Source organism: Streptopelia decaocto (assembly GCF_964273445.1).
Source record: "Streptopelia decaocto genome assembly, chromosome: 6".
NCBI lineage: Eukaryota > Metazoa > Chordata > Aves > Columbiformes > Columbidae > Streptopelia > Streptopelia decaocto.
The window spans coordinates 520,019-539,181 of NC_138660.1; the positions used below are offsets into that span (position 1 = coordinate 520,019).

At 57.9% G+C, this 19,163-nt stretch overlaps 2 long non-coding RNA genes across 2 annotated transcripts; both read left to right on the top strand.

Moving 5' to 3' along the window:
* Nucleotides 1-610: 610 nt before the first annotated feature.
* Nucleotides 611-14,442, top strand: LOC309440878. Its single transcript, XR_014184281.1, has 3 exons — nt 611-3,384; nt 13,096-13,175; nt 13,733-14,442. It is a non-coding gene; the product is annotated as an uncharacterized lncRNA (long non-coding RNA).
* A 3,796-nt stretch (nt 14,443-18,238) lies between these two features.
* LOC309440877 lies at nt 18,239-19,163 on the top strand. The gene is made up of 2 exons (XR_014184280.1): nt 18,239-18,438; nt 18,502-19,163. It is a non-coding gene; the product is annotated as an uncharacterized lncRNA (long non-coding RNA).

Consider the following 19,163-nt stretch of genomic DNA (forward strand, 5'->3'; position numbering starts at 1 on the left):
GGTACCCGCATCCCCCCACAGCGGTACCCGCATCCCCCCACAGCGGTACCCGCACCCCCCACAGCGGTACCCGCATCCCCCCACAGCGGTACCTGCACCCCCCACAGCGGTACCCGCACCCCCCCCAGCGGTACCCGCATCGCCCTGCAGCAGTACCCGTGTCCCCCCACAGCAGTACCCGCATCCCACACGCCCCTCAGCCGTTGCAGCTCCGGGTGCCGCGGGTGTCCCACACGAGGTCTGGGTGCCTCGAGCCCCGCGTCTCTGCTGCCGGGTTAGGCGGCATCGACCCCTATAACCATAGGGTTAGGGCATCGAACCCTCCACCTGGGTTTGTAATGGGTTCGTTCTCTCCTAAAGCGCCTCTCAAGGCGGTGCCCCGTGCAGCAGGCTTTGCGGCTACACTGCAAGTCCGTGCTCTCATTAGTACCTCGGTGTGTTCTGAGTGTTGTGAAAGGCACTTTCCTCTAGGGAGTCATTTTCAGCTCCTTTCGAGGGGCCTTAAAAATTTCTGAACTTTCAAAGTAAATTCTCGTTATTTAATATTGAACCTAGCATGAAATATAGAACAAAGCCTAAATCCAGGGATGCTCTTGACTTTAACAATAAACATTAACAGTATTTTTAATGTGTTCTCTCTTTTAGTGGTGAATGCTGACAATTCTTCTTGTGCTTTGTGTCCTCAGCTATTTCTCTGTCCACCGCGGGTAGCCCTGGATTCTGCACTGGAATGAGCAACATGTAGAGATCTAAGGCTTACAGTAAGCTTAGCCTAGGCTGGTCTAACACGTGTTTTGTAAAAAAGCATAGATATTTTCTGGTAACGCCGTAGAGATTTTCCACTTTTGTCCTTTAACGTGCAGTTCCATCGGCATGTTAGAAAGTGCAGAGATCGCACTGACGGGTGGGTAACCCGGCGGGTGCGTTGGGCAGAGGAGGCTGGTGCTGGGCCTGCCCTGCAGGGCCGTTGGGTCCGTCACGGACTCCCCAGGCGCAGCAGCGCAGCCGCCTCGTCGCTGCAGCTCGCGGGCTCTGACACGGCTCGCGGGGCTCCTGCCTGTCCCGACCACCGGCCTCGGGCCGCCCTGTCGCTGGAATCGTGGTCATTCTTATGGGTGATCAGAACCGACGTCCCGTGGCGGCGGGGATGTGGGTCCGCATGGGGTCAGCCTGGTGCCGACTGGCAGCCTAAGGCCTGGCCCAGCCTGCGAGGGCCAGCGCAGCTTCCAAGGCAGAGCTGTTAATTGCTGGTATACTCTGGAGTATTAGTAAGAAATAGGAATATACAGGACTTAGGCAAATCCAAAAATCCACAAAATGCCTTTTGTACTGTTTGACAAAATCACATAAAAGTTTCTTTCATGTAAAATATCCTTAGTGTTTGCTGATTCCACAGAGAAATGCATTTGAAGCGGTAACTGCAGTAACTGGTAAATAGATTTATAAGTGCTTACTGAAAGAAAAAGCACGCAGTAATGATATGAGGGCAGATCTGGTATAAAAAGTAGTCTTCATTAGAGTCAAAATGAGACAGATGTGAAACACGATGCTGGTGCTTCCTCAGGGGTAGCGCTTAAGTAGTTCTTTGCTTACAGAAACGTATCACAGAAGGCTTGTATCAAAGTAACGTTAGCCTGAATTATTTGTGTAAGAGGAGATAAGCATCTCTTCTTGGAAGTTCACAGATAGGCTTATCAGATATGAGAAGTATGGCACACGAGTAATGAGAGCTTTCAAAAGATGCTCTTTGTCCCTGGCCCTTTCTCTGGAGAGCGTCATGTCCTGAGGGGACACTGAAACAACAGCCGTCTGTATGAAGTGAAGCAGCAGGGATGTTCAAGTTACGGTGTTAGGAAGGAGCAGGGATCACGGCAGCGTTCTGCGAGCAGCGCGGTGCAGCGGGCAGCGACCCCACACCCACCGCTGCAGGGTTCGCGGTGCAGGGGGGACGCTGAGGCCCTTTGGACACCCCAGTTTGCACGGGCCCGCGGGCGCTGCTGTGGCCCCGCACCTGGGCTCCCTTCGCCTGGAAGCTGCTGCACTCGAGAGGCGGCTGCGTCTCCCGGAGCAGCTGCTGCGCTGGCCGGGCTCTGGACGCTGCCGGAGCCCCGCGGGGACCGGCGCCCTCGGAACTGCGGCACAGCGCCCTCAGAACCGCGGCACAGTGCCCTTGGAACCACGGCACGGCGCCCTCAGAACTGCGGCACGGCGCCCTCGGAACCGCGGCACAGCGCCCTCAGAACCGCGGCACAGCGCCCTCGGAACCACGGCACGGCGCCCTCGGAACCGCGGCACGGCGCCCTCGGAACCGCTGCTTGGCCTCCGCGCGGGGACCGGGAAGGTGCCACAAGCCAGGGGAGCGGGGCAGCTCCCGTGAGGGTCCCGGCTCCGGGTGGGGACAGCTGCCGCATCACAGGGGCTGTGGGTTCCTGGAGCCTGCGGGCAGGTTGTGGGTTCTCGGGCAGGCGCGCGGGAGGGCTCATTCTCAGCTCCGCTTTGTCTGCGCCCGAGGCAAACGGCCACCGTGGTGTCGGCGGCAGTGGGGTCCGGCTTTCCAGCAGTGGGAGCAGGGCAGGGACAGCTGTTCCTCCCGCTCGCGTGCCAAGCACGCGGCCGAGAGCAAAGGGGCGAGTGGGTCAAGCGTGCTGCATTGCACCAGGCCCATTTTCAGGTGAACGTTCGCCATAAAAATGATTGTTATTCAAAGAACCATATAAAGTTGAACTGAAGAAATGATCGATTTCACTAAGCTGGCTCAAAATCCCTGTCAAAGCTGGCCCTGAGTTCACATGGAGCTGTCTCAGGAATATTAGACTGTGCTCCCTGAGGGCAACATCGGGCTAAAGTCGTGACCCAGTCTAGATGTCCACACCAGGCTCCGTGCCACTTGAACAGTTATTTTTAGTTTAAGAACCAATGGTTGGTACAACTTGTGCCCAGGGCTGTGATCTGTCTGTGGGCAGAGAGGTGTTACGGTCCGATCTAATGGAGTCTGATGATTTCCATCAGTGAATCTGAGATGCAAAAAGTCCCCAAAGAGCTCTGCAGAGCAGTGACCTCTCACACAGATGGCATCCCACAAAATGCCTTTGGGCTTTCTGTCCCAAGGGGTTCCGGCTCTTTCTAGCGATGTTGTTTTGTTTTTACTACTGTCCCGTGACACCCAAGTGTTTGAATGCTGAAGAGTATCAGCTGCGGTATCACCAGCTTTTGTTTCTGAGCACGGAGTCGGTGGGCAGGGCGGCAGGACGGCGTTTCAGAGGTAAAACCGGCCCTCGGAGGCTGCCAGCGCTGCCTTGGAGGTAGAGAAGAAGTTGTGATGTCTTGGAGATGCCACAGAAGGAGCCAGAGGGTGCCTGTAACCTTACAAAACTGCGAAACTTGGTGCGTTTGCGCTTGTCGCGCTGTGACGACTCTGGGCCGTGAGTGCCAGGCTGCCAGGACCGATCTGTTATTCTGTTAGGCTTAAAAATAGAAATGTTTTGAGTTTTCTTTTAATTTCTAATCCAAGTCTTTTCTGAATCCTGTAGAAGTTTCCCATAAAAGGGCTTTGTTTTCCGCGCGGTGGCTGGTCCCCGCGGCACGGCGAGGCGCTGCTGAGGAATGCCGTCATACTCACTCGGTCACGTTAGCAAATTCTTTTCTAAAAGGAGGTGTCGGACTGTTCGGCCAGCTGAAGTGATCCAGTTGGCAGGAGGGCGACTTAATCCAATCAGCAGAATCCTAAAAACACTGCGGTTCTTTGTTTAACAGCCAGATTCTACTAAATGAGCTCCAGCCCTGAAATGGTTTCTCCCCGCGTGCGCTGTCCCCGCGGCGGCTCCCGCGCCGGCTCCCGCGCCCCCCGGGGACGGCCACCGCCAGCGCCGCTGTCCTGCGCCTTCCCTTCCAGCTCTGCCGGGTCTGCTTGGAGGGTCTTTATAGTCTGCACGACAAGGAAACCCACACGTGAACAGACAAAGAAATAAGGAACTCCAGATGTGGCTGTTAGTTCTCCTGGGGAAAGGAAGCCCTGCCTTCGGCAGGCACCCAGACCCGCTGCACAGTGTGCAAGGTGAAAACAGACAGCAGGGTACTGAAACAAAGAGGAGTAAAGATTAACATGGGGGCTTGGTGGCCTAAATATAGACAGTTCTGCTCCTCTGCAGTGATTTACGGTAACAGAGCGTATTCTGCAGCCAGCGCAATCTGGCCAATACCCAAAATACAACACAGGGATGTGGCAGTAGGGATTGCAGCTAGAAAATGTGTCATTCTCTTTGGCACAGCTGTCATATTATACTAAGCCAGTTACTTCCCATTAATCCTCACTAACACTCTCCCTTTGCACCCTGAGCCGGGCTCTCTGGTCAGCGGGAATTGGGGGGGCTGTGTTCGAGCCGCCTGTCCGTGTGTGCTCCGTGCACGAGGAGCAGTGACACCGCGAATGGACCGTCACCGCTCCTGAGAGCCGCTGGCGCGGCCCCGGCAGCAGCACGGGGCGCATCGGCCGTGGGGATGCCGGGACTGCCGCGGGGAACACGCGCTGGCCGCGCGCTGCAGCGCAGGCTGCCGGGACACAGACACGGAAACGGATTAGTCTCTGTTTTTCACTAGTTATAGAATTTTGTATTACTCAAAATGGATCTCCACGTGCATGTTATGAAATATGGTATTCCAAACACGAGCACAAGATAAAGGCAGTTGGAGTGGATCTTGACCTGCATCAGGAAATCAAAGTACACATGAAAGGGAGAGAGTACGGTACGTCAAACAGCAGATTTTAGCCATGTAGAAAGTACTGATTAAAAGATGTTGTGTTTGCACTTCCATGGAGAAAACCGGGGGTGTGTGCGTGTGGTGGACAGTTAGAATATTAGGAATAATTAGAATTAATACACTTTTTCTTATTTTGTAAAGAAGCTGCGTTTCTGTGAAATGGCACAAGTGCAGGACGATGCCGAGTGTGCCGCGCTGGCGCCGGAGCCATCGTCACTGCCCGCAGAGCTCTGTGCCGCGTGTCCCTGTCACCGGGGACGCCCCGTCACACAGACCCGGCTCAGCTAGTCTTACTGTGCCCCTTGTGTGGGCCAAGATGGGTCGACTGTATGTTGGTATCCGTGGCATTGTGCAAATGTTTACATCGTGAAAGTTACCCAGTTAAGTCCCGTTTCCCGAGTGTCTCAAGTGGGGTTATCGACGCCGCCTTTGAGCTGGTGCTCGCTGCTGTCGCCAGCTCGTGTGCCGCCCAACAGCCTGGCCGCGCTGGGGAAGGGGCAGCAGGGAGGAACGGCCCCGAAATGCCACGAGTGCCGTGGTGTGCGCCTGCTCCCGGGAGAGCCGCGCTGCAGCACCAGCCAGGGAGCAGCAGATCGGACCGTGAGTGACAAACCTGCTCAGGAGTCGCAGAGGAGCGTGAATCCAGCCCTGCTCGGCCGCCTGCAGCCAGGGCCTCCCGAGCGAGCCAGCGCCGCTGGCCAGAAAGGGGAGTCGGCAGAGGTACCGAGCTCTTCTAGAGCCCGCAGGGCTGATCTGCGCGTTAATGCCGAGCTTTTTCACCAGAAACCTCTTGGGAACTGTGTAATTATTGTTTCCGTTCCCTTATGGTCTGCAAAATGTTGGGAACAGCGAATTCTTTCCAGCAGGCTGGAGGTGCTTTTGAGGACTGATCCCTCTGCTGGAAACCCGTGACACAGTCTGCAGGGACGCCGGCCCGGGCCCTTCGCTCCCTTCCCGTGCGGAGCGGCCGGGGCGCTCCGGACGCGCTCCCGGGCCGGTGCAGCTCAGGCAGCCGCGGTGCCCGGGCCGGTGCAGCTCAGGCAGCCGTGGTGCCCGGGCCGGTGCAGCTCAGGCAGCCGCGGTGCCCGGGCCGGTGCAGCTCAGGCAGCCGCGGTGCCCGGGCCGGTGCAGCTCAGGCAGCCGCGGTGCCCGGGCCGGTGCAGCTCACAGAGCCGCGGTGCCCGGGCCGGTGCAGCTCAGGCAGCCGCGGTGCCCGGGCCAGTGCAGCTCAGGCAGCCGCGGTGCCCGGGCCGGTGCAGCTCAGGCAGCCGCGGTGCCCGGGCCGGCTGCGCAGAGCAGTCCCTGCACCAGCCCCGGCAGGGTGCGTCCCTTGTGCCGCAACCACAGCTTGCAAAGTCACTTTTTGTGGACGCTCTGGAAGTCATCGGCAGGTTTCCGCAGTACGAGGCCACAGGCAGGAGGAAGAAAACAGGTCCAGTTATTAAGCTAAAATCTCTCCTAAAAGAGAAGTTTATTTAGCAAAGTTCCTCTGTGCTTCCATTCTTAGTATAAAATGAATTTATTTACCTCTGTAGCTGAAATTGCACGTTAAAGAAGAACATGAAGTTTCTTTAGTTTTGTTGGATGTTCTTGGTCTAGTTTTGTATGAAAGTTGGGATTACGTGACCATCTTGTGGCTGTAACACTTCTCAGTTCATTTAAATCAGTGCTATAATTTCTTATTTATTATCACACAGTTGACTGGCTCGTTAGCAGTAATACCCAAATTGACCAAGGCTGGAAGGCAAAGCTGCTGTGTAAACTCTGTAGCGCTCGGCAGTGGAGGAACCGCACAGAGCCGCCGCGGCTCCACCAGCGCTCGGGCCGGCCTGTGCCGGACATGGTGTCCACATTGCTTTTCGTACCATGATGCAAACATGAACTGAGCCTTTTCTAGCTGGAGCTTGGAAGTGACTGACAGTCTGTTGAGAACAGTATTTGAACATCTCAGCCGTTCCCAGGGCGGCTGTGAAGGACGGATTCTGCACGGCAGGTGCCTGTGGGGATGGGCGTCTCGGACAGGAACGGGGAGAACCTGCTGGGACGTGGGGCAGGGAGTCAGAGGCTCCTGTAGAGCCACCTTGTTCCTCTCCTTTTTTTAGTGGGATTTCATTTAACAAAGAAAGCAGTTGGAAAAATTACCCAGAAATATTTGACCTTCCCAAAGGCCTCTAAGGCACAATTACCTGGTGTTCACTGAACTGGTTCACGTGGTTCCCACTCTAAATGACTTTCTAGGGTCACCCATGTGTGAAAAGGGGTCTGATTATATGGGGAGGGCAAACGGGAAAAGAAACTTCAGGAAGGAGAGAAGTACGGTGGGGAATTTTACTGGTTACGTTTCCTTCAAGGGAAGGAAAGGGCAAATAAATGTAGCAGCTTGAAGTAGCCTTTTGGCTTGAACTTCTAAAGAAAGTAAGATAGGAGATGCGGGGTACCAAGAGCACTCAACATGAGCGGTTCTGCGGTTCGGCAGGAGCTGCACATGCGTCACACTTCACTTGCTAAGCCAGATGACACCTTTTCCCCCGGCACAACAGAAGCTCGGCACAGATCTTGTTTCCCGTGTCTGTTCTTCCCAGGAGGTTTCTGCATGGCTCACGCTTTTTTGGGTTCCCCTTTGCTGCTCAGAAAGCTTCCTTGGTTTTTCAGTGGCATCTGTAGCCCTGAAAACTGGCACCAAGTTTCTGGCTTGATGTCACATTATGAAATAGTTACTAACATTTTCAGGAAGGGAGAGGAGCTGTTTAGAGGCAGGTTTTGCGTCTTTCACATTTCTTATTTCCCTGTCGGTGCTGGAGTAATTGTATTTGTGACTGTGCTAGATGAATGCAAAAAGTCAAAAGTCAAAATGTCAAAAGTAAATGCCCATTTACAGCAGAACCATAAAAATCTTGAAGGTACTCGACAGCAAGCTGCTTGTGGCTTCTCATTCCTGTGTCTCCAGGAGTTGTTGCTCAGTGAGGGAGGACGTGGTGTCTTGTGTGAACCGAGAGGTGATTGTGAGCAGCTACTTAAATAGCCCTAATTATGTTTAGAGAAGGCTGTTCCCTGAAAGCAGCTGCAATCTGTGAATAAACATATTGCCACAGGTGACCACCTGACCTGTGCCTATGGGCCCAAAAAAGCCAGTGTGCTAAGTTTGAACACCTCAAAATAGAGCTGAGCAGACGGCAGACGCCACGGGCTGCTCCGCGCTCCCCAGAGCCGCGCTCTGCAGTGCTGCTGTGCGGCTGTGCAGTGTTCCTGTGCAGGGCTGCGGGGCTGCTGTGCGGCTGTGCTGCAGTGCTGCTGTGCGGCTGTGCAGTGTTCCTGTGCAGGGCTGCTGTGCAGTGCTGCTGTGCTGCTATGCAGTGCTGCTGTGCAGTGCTGCTGTGCAGTGTTCCTGTGCGGGGCTGCTGTGCAGTGTTCCTGTGCGGTGCTGCTGTGCAGTGTTCCTGTGCGGTGCTGCTGTGCGGTGCTGCTGTGCAGTGTTCCTGTGCAGGGCTGCTGTGCAGTGTTCCTGTGCAGTGCTGCTGTACAGTGCTGCTGTGCAGTGTTCCTGTGTGGGGCTGCTGTGCAGTGCTGCTGTGCAGTGCTGGGTGGTGGAGCAGGGAGCACCTCAGGTCCCAGTGGCGCTGCAGGTGACCGCAGAATGTTTAACCAGCCCATAATGCCCTCCTGGGGGGACCAGTGGGCTTAAAATATAGCCCTTTAAATACCGCACGGACAAGGACGGACGGAGCAGTGACTGGGCCCTGTGAACGGGGGATGGAGAAACCCAGTGGACTATTTTGCTTAATCCTTTTGCTAACACACCCACGTCTGCTGCAGTCCGGTGGCAGCCAGCCCGAGCTCCCTGGGGACGGTGGCACCCGCTCCCTGGGGACGGTGGCACCCGCTCCCCGGGGATGGTGGCGCCTGCTCCCTGGGGATGGTGGCCCCCGCTCCCTGGGGATGGTGGCACCCGCTCCCTGGGGACGGTGGCACCCGCTCCCTGGGGATGGTGGCCCCTGCTCCCTGGGGACGGTGGCACCCACTCCCTGGGGACGGTGGCACCCACTCCCTGGGGACGGTGGCACCCGCTCCCTGGGGATGGTGGCCCCTGCTCCCTGGGGATGGTGGCACCCGCTCCCTGGGGACGGTGGCACCCGCTCCCTGGGGATGGTGGCCCCTGCTCCCTGGGGATGGTGGCACCCGCTCCCTGGGGATGGTGGCCCCCGCTCCCTGGGGATGGTGGCCCCCGCTCCCTGGGGATGGTGCACGCGGTCCCCGCAGAGCTGGCAGGGTGGGCACTGCCTTGGCCCAGGTCACCCCTCGTGGGCTGGGACCTGCTCGGCTCTGCAGAGCCCTGGGGACACAGAGGAACCTTGAGCTCCCCATCAGTCGGCAGTGAGCTGGTGAGCGGGGCGCAGGGGAGTGGGGCTCAGGGGCTCGGGGGAGCACAGCTCAGCGCACAGGCCCCAAGCTTCCAGCTTGGCTGTGGCCCTACACTGCCAGAATTGTTGAAAGAGAAAGTCTGCGACGGGACAGGCGCAAAGCTGTTGCCGGTCTGTGCGGGTGGAAGAGTTCAGGGTGACAGTGGGGTGACGCGGGGCTGGCGCTGGGCCCGGTCCCTCCCGGCCTCCCCCCCTCCAGAGCGAGCGCCCAGCGGCCTCACCCCACCTGTGGCATTAGCCTGACTTAAAATTAACAGCTATGTGTAAAATCAGTACGTTATTATTATATGTTATGAGATGGAAGTACAGGAGGTCTAGAAATAAACCTGTTGCCTTTTTGAGTTACCCAGTGGCTCCCTGAACAGCTAGAAAAAGAAATTCTTAGTATTGATAGTGTGTCTTCTTCCCGCGTTGTGTTGGATCCCCAGCTGCTCTCAGCGCTCCTGTGCATGGCGCGGGAGGAGGGCGCCCAGAGCCCCGGCCCTTCCTGGGCGCTCGGTCCCCCCGGCAGCGCAGGGGACACTGAGGAGACGCCACCGCGCTCCTGGGACGGGTGACGGTGACCGCGGCAAGAGGCTCGTGGCATCGTCCTGTGCCAGCCAGGCCCCTGCGCAGCTCCCGCCGCCGGCCCGGGCTGCAGCACAGAGCTCAGTGAAGGGCTGAGCACGGGGCTCGGGAAGGGCTGAGCACGGGGCTCAGGGAAGGGCTGAGCACAGGGCTCAGGGAAAGGCCGAGCACGGGGCTCAGGGAAGGGCCACAGTAATGGTCAGCTCATTTTTTACAGGTGAAGCCGTAATTTTTTCTAGTTACATCACTTTGCAGTTATATACATGAGCTATAATTTCCTGTTGTACTGCCCTGTACTCAGTTTTGCTGGGGTCTTCTGCGGTTCTCGGTAGTCGACTCTTACATCTGCAATGTATTGAAATAGGTGCCGGTGATCTGTAACGCGCTGGGCTGTGAGCTGTGCTGAGTCAGCAGCTCCTGGAACTCGGTTCAGCGTTTTCCCTCCAGGGTCAGCAACATCCAAAGAGTCAAGGCAGGAAACGAGATGGTTACAGCATCACTCAGCTCAGTTTAATTTACTGTCAGATGTAAATCGATGCCTTAATCCCTCTGTGATAGCAATCTTCATGATCTGTGCAGTGGCAGAGCTGTTTGGTCAGGCCAAGTAGCCAGTTTTAAACCAGGCACTGTAATCCCCGTTTTCACCAAGGCGGGTGATTTTGTAATGACTTTATATACCAGATCCCACCAGGAAATCATTCTTCTGCAATGTTAGCTGTGACACTGAATTTGTTTTGGACTCTGCTAGAATACACAGTGGCGTTGTTAGTTTGCTCCATTCTCACATCGCAAACTGCACTGACATGCAAAGCCAAGTTTCTTTGCACTGTTAAGTGAACAAGATTAGAGCAGCATCTTTCTCAAGAGTGCTGAGCAAGCAGCCTCGGTTCGACGAAGCCGGGAAGCCCTGTGGCTGGGCACCCCCCGGAGCCACAGGCCTTGGCTTGTTTCCAGTACAAAACAGATTTGTTGTATTATCTTTGAGCCCCAGCTTCCCCATTCAGGAATTTTGTGAAGTGTGAGTGATTCATATTTCCTACACTGATTTCTCTCTTCCTCTTTAACCATTTTGGGCTGACTAGGTTTGTTCTTCTTCTCTTGCAACAATTGGATTTCGATATGAATCAGCCTGGAAGAAGCCGGTGGCACAGGGTGCTGTGGCTGTCACCGAGCCCAGCCGCGCACCGGGGGAGCGGAGTCCGGCTGCGGCGCTGCGGCACAGCGGCTCGGCTGCGCTCCTCCGCGGGCACAGCCCTGCCCCTGGGACACCGGGGACCCGGCAGGCACCGCGCCGGCAGCGTCGGGCCCGCAGTGACTGGTGTCCCCGCTGTGTCACAGCAGCCCGCCACGGATCGGCCCGTGTGAATCAAAGAACCGTGGTTCCAACACCACGGGGCTCCTGAGCCCTCGCCTATTCCCAGGAAACTTTGTTACTGATACGTACAGTGACGGGAACCCCCTTTGCATTCCCTGGCACATCTGCTGAAGGATGTGACTCAGAGGTGGCCTCTCATTGTGGACAGGGTGGCATTTCGTAACTGTCACAGTTACCAGAGGAGATGACTGTGCCGGAGCAGCCCTTTTTTTGCATGGCAAAGGTAACAGTTGGCACATACCCCACGTTTCCAGCGAAAAGCTGTGGTTGCGTTACCCCGGAGCAGAGTACAGCACGTGCTCCCCGTCCCGATGCACCCGCTGCCGCGCGCAGGGCTCGCGGCGACGGCGGTGCCGCGGGGAAGCGGCCCCAGGAGGCTGCTGGCACCGTGTGTGCCGCCCCGCCAGCAGCCGGGGGGGACAGCCCCCGGGACCGCGCGAGCCGAGGAGCAGACAGGGTGAGCAGCACCCAGCCTGCTGGGGACGCGGTTTGGTGCGTGTTGAGCACAGCCGCTCTTTGCAGCGAGGCCGCGGGGCCGGCAGAGCAGCGCTCACCGGTGGAGCGTGCAGGTCCCCGTGGTTTGCCACCGCTGGAGCGCATCAAATGGGGAGAGACTCGCAGCTGGGCCGCAGGGCTGAGCAGGCGGGTCCCGATCCCGCCACAGCTTTGACTCACGATCTGACAGGCTCCGTACAGTTCAAGTTGCAGAACTTGAGCTTTTCTTATGTCAGTTTTATGAATGCTAGACTGTTTCGCTGCATTTCATCTGTCAGATTTCTCAGTCTTATCTGCTTTCCATCAGAGCAAATTAACCCCCTGACTTTGCTGCCCTTCCTCGCTTGTCAGCGGGTGACAAGGAGCTCAGCTTCGGAGGGGCCTTGCGAAGAGCAGGGTGGCCAGAGCTCTGAGCTGCCCTGTCCAGCGAAGCCTCCATTGAAAGACAGGGTGGCTGTGCAATGCGTTATAAAGTCTTTGAAAATGGAGATGGAGCAGGCTCATATCTTCTGCTAGCACGTGAGATTGAGAACTGCTGGTGCTGAACAGCATCTCCATGCCAGGAACCCGCAGCAGCTGCTGCAGCTGCAGCTCAGCCGTCCAGCGGACACCCAAGCGTGGGTTGTGCAACCAGACTCCTTCACCCTGCGTCCCGGGGTTTCACACGTACCGGCCCCGCCTGCCCGCACACGCCCCGCGTTCCTGCCCGTGCGTCCCTCCCGGCCCCGGGATCGCATCGCGGATCACATCGCGGATCACATCGCGGATCGCATCACGGGTCACATCGTGGATCGCATCACGGATCACATCGCGGATCACATCGCGGATCACATCGCGGATCACATCGCGGATCGCATCACGGGTCACATCGTGGATCGCATCACGGATCACATCGCGGATCGCATCGCGGATCACATCGTGGATCGCATCACGGATCACATCGTGGATCACATCGCGGATCACATCATAGATCGCATCATGGATCACATCGCAGATCGCATCGCAGATCACATCGTGGATCGCATCATGGGTCACATCACAGGGTCACATCATGGATCACATCGTGGATCACATCAGGGGTCACATCACGGGTCACATCACAGGGTCACATCGTGGATCACATCACGGGTCACATCACAGGTCACATGGTGGATCACATCATGGGTCACATCACGGGTCACATCACAGATCACATCGCGGATCACATCGCGGATCACTTTGCCCCTGGTCCCTCTGGGGACCCGCAGGCCCGTGCAGTGCTGCTCAGCTGCAGTCAGGAGGAATTTAGCCCTGTCCTTGCAAGAGCAGATCAAGGGCAGATGATGGTGTCACCTAACCAGTGCTTTTTGGGAGTACTTTACAACTTACACAAAGGAAATAAGTGCTGGGAATAGCTGATCTGTAGTGACAGCCTCTGGCCTTTAGTGCACACATGGCACCAGCTCGTGTCTCTGACCTGATGCATTTTTGTCTCTTTTCCAGTCTGGGCCTGGAACTTGCAAGCTTTCTCCCAGCTTTTCTTGGCTTGTGAAGGTTCTCGGGCCATCCCTGCCGCCCCCCAGGTCTGTGTTGGTGTCTGCAGCCCAGTGTCTGTGACAGGGGCGGCTCTGGGTGCAGGGGACGCTGCCGGGCACACGCTGGCGCTGGAGGGGCCTGGGCGGCTCTGGGTGCAGGGGACGCTGCCGGGCACACGCTGGCGCTGGAGGGGCCTGGGCGGCTCTGCGGGCAGGGGACGCTGCCGGGCACACGCTGGCGCTGGAGGGGCCTGGGCGGCTCTGGGTGCAGGGGACGCTGCCGGGCACACGCTGGCGCTGGAGGGGCCTGGGCGGCTCTGGGTGCAGGGGACGCTGCCGGGCACACGCTGGCGCTGGAGGGGCCTGGGCGGCTCTGGGTGCAGGGGACGCTGCCGGGCACACGCTGGCGCTGGAGGGGCCTGGGCGGCTCTGGGTGCAGGGGACGCTGCCGGGCACACGCTGGCGCTGGAGGCGCCTGGGCGGCTCTGGGTGCAGGGGACGCTGCCGGGCACACGCTGGCGCTGGAGGGGCCTGGGCGCTGGGCCTCGGCACAGCCCGGGCCAAAGTGATCTCACTTTCCCCTCTTCTTGCCGTTCCTCTTACAGGGCGCAGCAAATTGAAACCTCAGATGGGCACAGCTCCTGGCGTTGCTTGATTTGCAGCCTGGAAAAGAAATCAAGCTCCTGATTTCCATAGAGCAAGTGGGAACCAGCCGCGGTTGGCACCGCTCTGGCCTTGGCCGAGGGCAGAGGAAACAGTCAATCTGTCACTCCTTTGAAATACAAACCTCTCTGCCTCTCACGGCGCTGGGAGAGATCTGAGTCCTTGACTAATGTTAAAGTGCTCAGCTTAGGCTGATTCAATTTCCCATTTTGCTGTTCTGGTCTTGAGGTGTATGCCTTGATTTTTAGTTTAATCCCTTATTTTTAAGGTTTACCTGGTATCAACTGCTTCTCAAACCTGTTCGTTCTGCCAGTTAATTAGATGTATTAGCACTACCTGATTATAATTGAAACAGTATTCTCTTCTGGAAGAAAAAAGCTAACGAGATGATGTGTCAACCAGAGTTCATTAGATTTGTGTGGCAGAGAGGGTGTCCCCGGGCGCGGGGTGGGACACGCGTCCCACTGATCCTGCATGGCAGGTCCTGCTGACCATCAGCTGGGTCCACGGCGGGTTAAGGGACATGTTGAGAGGACCTGGTGCTGGTAAATGGAGTTTGCTGACAGATTGGCCCCAGGTTCTGCAGCAGCTCCGGGTGCGGGACGGGCGGAGCGGCCGCGGCTGTTCCCCGCGGTCGTGCCGCGGTGTCCCCAGGTGACGGGCCGCGCTGCAGGCCGGCTCCCACCACACCCCCGCGAGGCTCGGGGTGGCTTTGGTTGGTTCTCTGCAGTGCTGTTGTGATGTAGGAAACTGACACCTTGAGACGTGATGTCGCTTGTCTGGTGAGAGCAGGAGCTGCCCTGAGCGCACAGCCCTGCGCTCTCGCCTGCTTCCCGGGGCCGTGCAGTCTCACGCTGCATTGGCATGCACAGCCCCGCGCTCTCGCCTGCTTCCCGGGGCCGTGCAGTCTCACGCTGCATTGGCATGCACAGCCCCGCGCTCTCGCCTGCTTCCCGGGGCCGTGCAGTCTCACGCTGCATTGGCATGCACAGCACCGCACTTCGGAAGCGGCCGGTCTGTGGTCATTGACAAAAATCCCTCCGTCCGGTACCTCTGCTGGCCGGAACACGGGCCCCGGAGCACGGTCCCTGACACAGGAACATGTTCCCCACTATGTGCCAGACGAAAGTTCATGGCTTTGTCTTACTGCAAATGAAGTCTCGATTATTCACGCAGTTCCCAATGAGTCACTCCACACCCTGGAATTATTTCTGACAGATGTAAAATGCCTTCTGCTGAATTCCTACTCCAAAGAGCCTTCTGCACGATCAGTTATCAGTGAGTGCGAGCAGACTCATGATTTACAGTGCTTCATCGTCGTGGCATGTGCAACGCTAAACACGATGACTAAGGACACCAGACCCACCTCTTTTCCCGCAGGCTCACGGCCCCGGAGCTGGCGGCAGCCGTGCCAGCGGCGCTGGTGCAGGGAGGCGTGTCGCAGGCAGACCCGCGTCACTGTGCTCTCAGCACAGCGTGGGCACGTGAATCCATCCAGGGGCGGTACGGGGGCTGCAGCGCTGACCCAAGGCCCGTTTCTGTCACGTTTCACCGTCTGTGTCTCCTTGCTGCCGGGCCGTGCTCACCTCTGCCCCACGCTCCCCGTGGCGCCGGTCGCGCGTGGCCCGTCCGGTGCGCGGGCAGTGACACCGGCTGCCACGAGCTCCGCGCTCCCGCCGCGTGCACCCGCCGCGCGCTCCGCCGTGTTTACCACAAACAGGGTTAGTCCAGAAGCGCAGATAAACCCCCCACAGCCTGCGGACGGGCGGAGGCTGCTCCCCAAAGGCTCCACAGCGTCTTCCTGAAGTGAGGGACCCCCAGGCTGGCCTGAGGATCTTCACAGATCTGCACGTGCCACAGAGAAAAGCTCTTTGAGGGGCTCCAGCACCGAGGGGACTTTCTCCAGACAACAACCTGTTCCACAGCAGGAAGGCAGCTGCGGGAGGACGCCCGAGGGCGGCTCGGAGCCCCGGGTGCAGCCCCGCTGTGGTGCAGCCCCTTGTCAGTAGATCCACTGGATTCTGAGAGCTGACTAGAGGCTATTAATTAGAACTGCCGGTTTGTCACCCTTTGTCGCACTCCCTGGATAATTCAGTCTTGTGCATTTCAAGCAGCTTCAGTGGGAACACGACCAACCATTTTCATTTCCGCAGCCCCTGCGCCCGTCTCTGGCAGGAGGGCCGTTCCGGCGCTGGCCAGCGTGGGTGCCGCGTGGTGGGGTCAGCGTGGGTGCCGCGTGGCACTGACCAGCGTGGGTGCCACGTGGCACCGACCAGCGTGGGTTCCGCGTGGCACCGACCAGCGTGGGTGCCGTGTGGCACCGACCAGCGTGGGTGCCGTGTGGCACCGACCAGCGTGGGTGCCGCGTGGCGGGGCCAGCGTGGGTGCCGCGTGGCACTGACCAGCGTGGGTGCCGCGTGGCACTGACCAGCGTGGGTGCCGTGTGGCACTGACCAGCGTGGGTGCTGCGTGGCACTGACCAGCGTGGGTGCTGCGTGGCACTGACCAGCGTGGGAGCCGCGTGGTGCTGACCAGCGTGGGTGCCGCATGGCGCTGACCAGCGTGGGTGCCGCGTGGCAGGGCCAGTGTGGGTTCCGCGTGGCGCTGACCAGCGTGGGTGCCGCATGGCGCTGACCAGCGTGGGTGCCGCGTGGCAGGGCCAGTGTGGGTTCCGCGTGGCGCTGACCAGCGTGGGTGCCGCATGGCGCTGACCAGCGTGGGTGCCGCGTGGCGGGGCCGCGCCGCCTGGGCCGGCAGCCGCTGGGCGAACGCGCCGCTCTGCTTTAGCTCCCACCCCGAAGGTTACGGAGGATAATGCCACAAGTTTTGCAGGAATAAAGAGCCTTTTTCTTGCTTTTCCTAGGAGGATCTGTGCCAGAATAAGTAAACAAAACCGGAGCTGGCTTCGCGTGGCCCTGCGCGCAGCTGTCCTCGCCGGGTCAGCAGCGGCTCCTGCGCACACGGGCGCCGCGGAACGACTCGCGCATGGTCCATCTGAGCGGACAAGTGCTATTTTTGCATGTAAGTATGACCTGGGTTTTAGTTTTGCAATACATACAAATCTCCCCTTTGTAGCACATCTGCGTGCAGAGCAACTGACAGGTCCCTGGAGGCATATTTAGAAAATGCCAGCTCTGTTTATTTTATGTGTTTATAATTGTCTCTGGCCGTGTTATCATTGAGGATTTTCCACAGTAGCTTTCAAAGTAACGTTGGTTTGTCTGGATATTCCACATTACTAAAACGCCCTTAAAATGCCAAATGCAAGAAGAGGTGTTTGTTGTTTCTCACTACTGCAGCCTAACACAGACTTGAACCATGAGCCACCTTGTCACAGCTCCTGAAATTTTATACTGTATTTTTCTGTAAAAAATTATTTTATTCATTTTAGCCAAAGTAATACTAATAAATAATTCATACTTAAGAACAATGTGTACTTATTATGATTCTGTTTGCTTGCAGAGCTTTTTACTCAGCCTCACTGGAGAAAGGAAACTGATGTAAAGAGAATCCAGTGTGAGATATTGTTTCAACTGGGAAAGAGCATCATGGGGACACACCATCCGCACGCTGGACCGACCTCGCTGCGGCAGCCCAGCCCGGCTCAGCCCAGCCCGGCTCAGCCCAGCCCGCTCAGCCCAGCCCGGCTCAGCCCAGCCCGGCTCAGCCCAGCCCGGCTCAGCCCAGCCCGCTCAGCCCAGCCCGGCTCAGCCCAGCCCGCTCAGCCCAGCCCGCTCAGCCCAGCCCGGCTCAGCCCAGCCCGCTCAGCCCAGCCCGGCTCAGCCCAGCCCGGCTCAGCCCAGCCCGCTCAGCCCAGCCCGGCTCAGCCCAGCCCGCTCAGCCCAGCGGGGCAGCGGCCCCTCGGCGAGATCAGCGCACCTGAGGGGTTCCAGCAGCACACATGAGGGGTTCCATCAGCACAGGTGAGGGGTTCCAGCAGCACAGGTGAGGGGTTCCAGCAGCACAGGTGAGGGGTTCCAGCAGCACACATGAGGGGTTCCATCAGCACAGGTGAGGGGTTCCAGCAGCACAGGTGAGGGGTTCCATCAGCACACGTGAGGGGTTCCATCAGCACACGTGAGGGGTTCCAGCAGCACACATGAGGGGTTCCAGCAGCACAGGTGAGGGGTTCCAGCAGCACAGGTGAGGGGTTCCAGCAGCACACATGAGGGGTTCCAGCAGCACAGGTGAGGGGTTCCAGCAGCACAGGTGAGGGGTTCCAGCAGCACACGCAAGGGGTTCTATCAGCACAGGTGAGGGTTCCATCAGCACAGGTGAGGGGTTCCAGCAGCACAGGTGAGGGGTTCCAGCAGCACACGTGAGGGTTCCATCAGCACAGGTGAGGGTTCCATCAGCACAGGTGAGGGGTTCCAGCAGCACAGGTGAGGGGTTCCAGCAGCACACGCAAGGGGTTCCATCAGCACAGGTGAGGGGTTCCATCAGCACAGGTGAGGGTTCCATCAGCACAGGTGAGGGTTCCATCAGCACAGGTGAGGGGTTCCATCAGCACAGGTGAGGGTTCCATCAGCACAGGTGAGGGGTTCCATCAGCACACGTGAGGGTTCCATCAGCACACGTGAGGGGTTCCATCAGCACAGGTGAGGGGTTCCATCAGCACACATGAGGGGTTCCAGCAGCACAGGTGAGGGTTCCATCAGCACAGGTGAGGGGTTCCATCAGCACAGGTGAGGGTTCCATCAGCACACGTGAGGGTTCCATCAGCACACGTGAGGGGTTCCATCAGCACAGGTGAGGGTTCCATCAGCACAGGTGAGGGGTTCCATCAGCACAGGTGAGGGGTTCCGTCAGCACAGGTGAGCAGAGCAGTCTCTGGGGCAGGAAGTGCTGCAGCAACCCCCTCACTGCCCCAGTTATCCTGTCCTGGGCACCCACTGGGCAGCAACAGCAGGGAGCTCACTCTGGCACATTCTTGGTGGAAGCTCTCTCTGCTTATTAGAATTATTATAATTAATTATATTAATTAATAGGATTACTCAGGGATCTTAATCTTCTTATATAGTATAAGTGATTGCCTCCAAGGAGTCTGCACCTGAATGTCCCTGCCCTAACTGCTGCTGGAGGTTCCTTTGAGCAGCCGAGGAACCTCAGTCCCCGTCTCCCAGCTGCCTGTGTGTGGACAACTAGGGTTACACAAGCCAGGTTTTCTGTCCTTGGTCCCTTCTCATGGGCCTGCCCGGGGAATGCGGGGCTCTGGGCCACCCTTGGGCCAGCTCTAGTGTCGGGGTCATCCTACCTGAGGAGCTTGCTTCTATTCTTGATGCAATGGTGGCATCTTGTGAGACCACTTGCTGTTAATTTCTGCTGTTGAATTACAAAGTGGTGTGAATAAGAGCGTCTGCCAACGTCTGCATA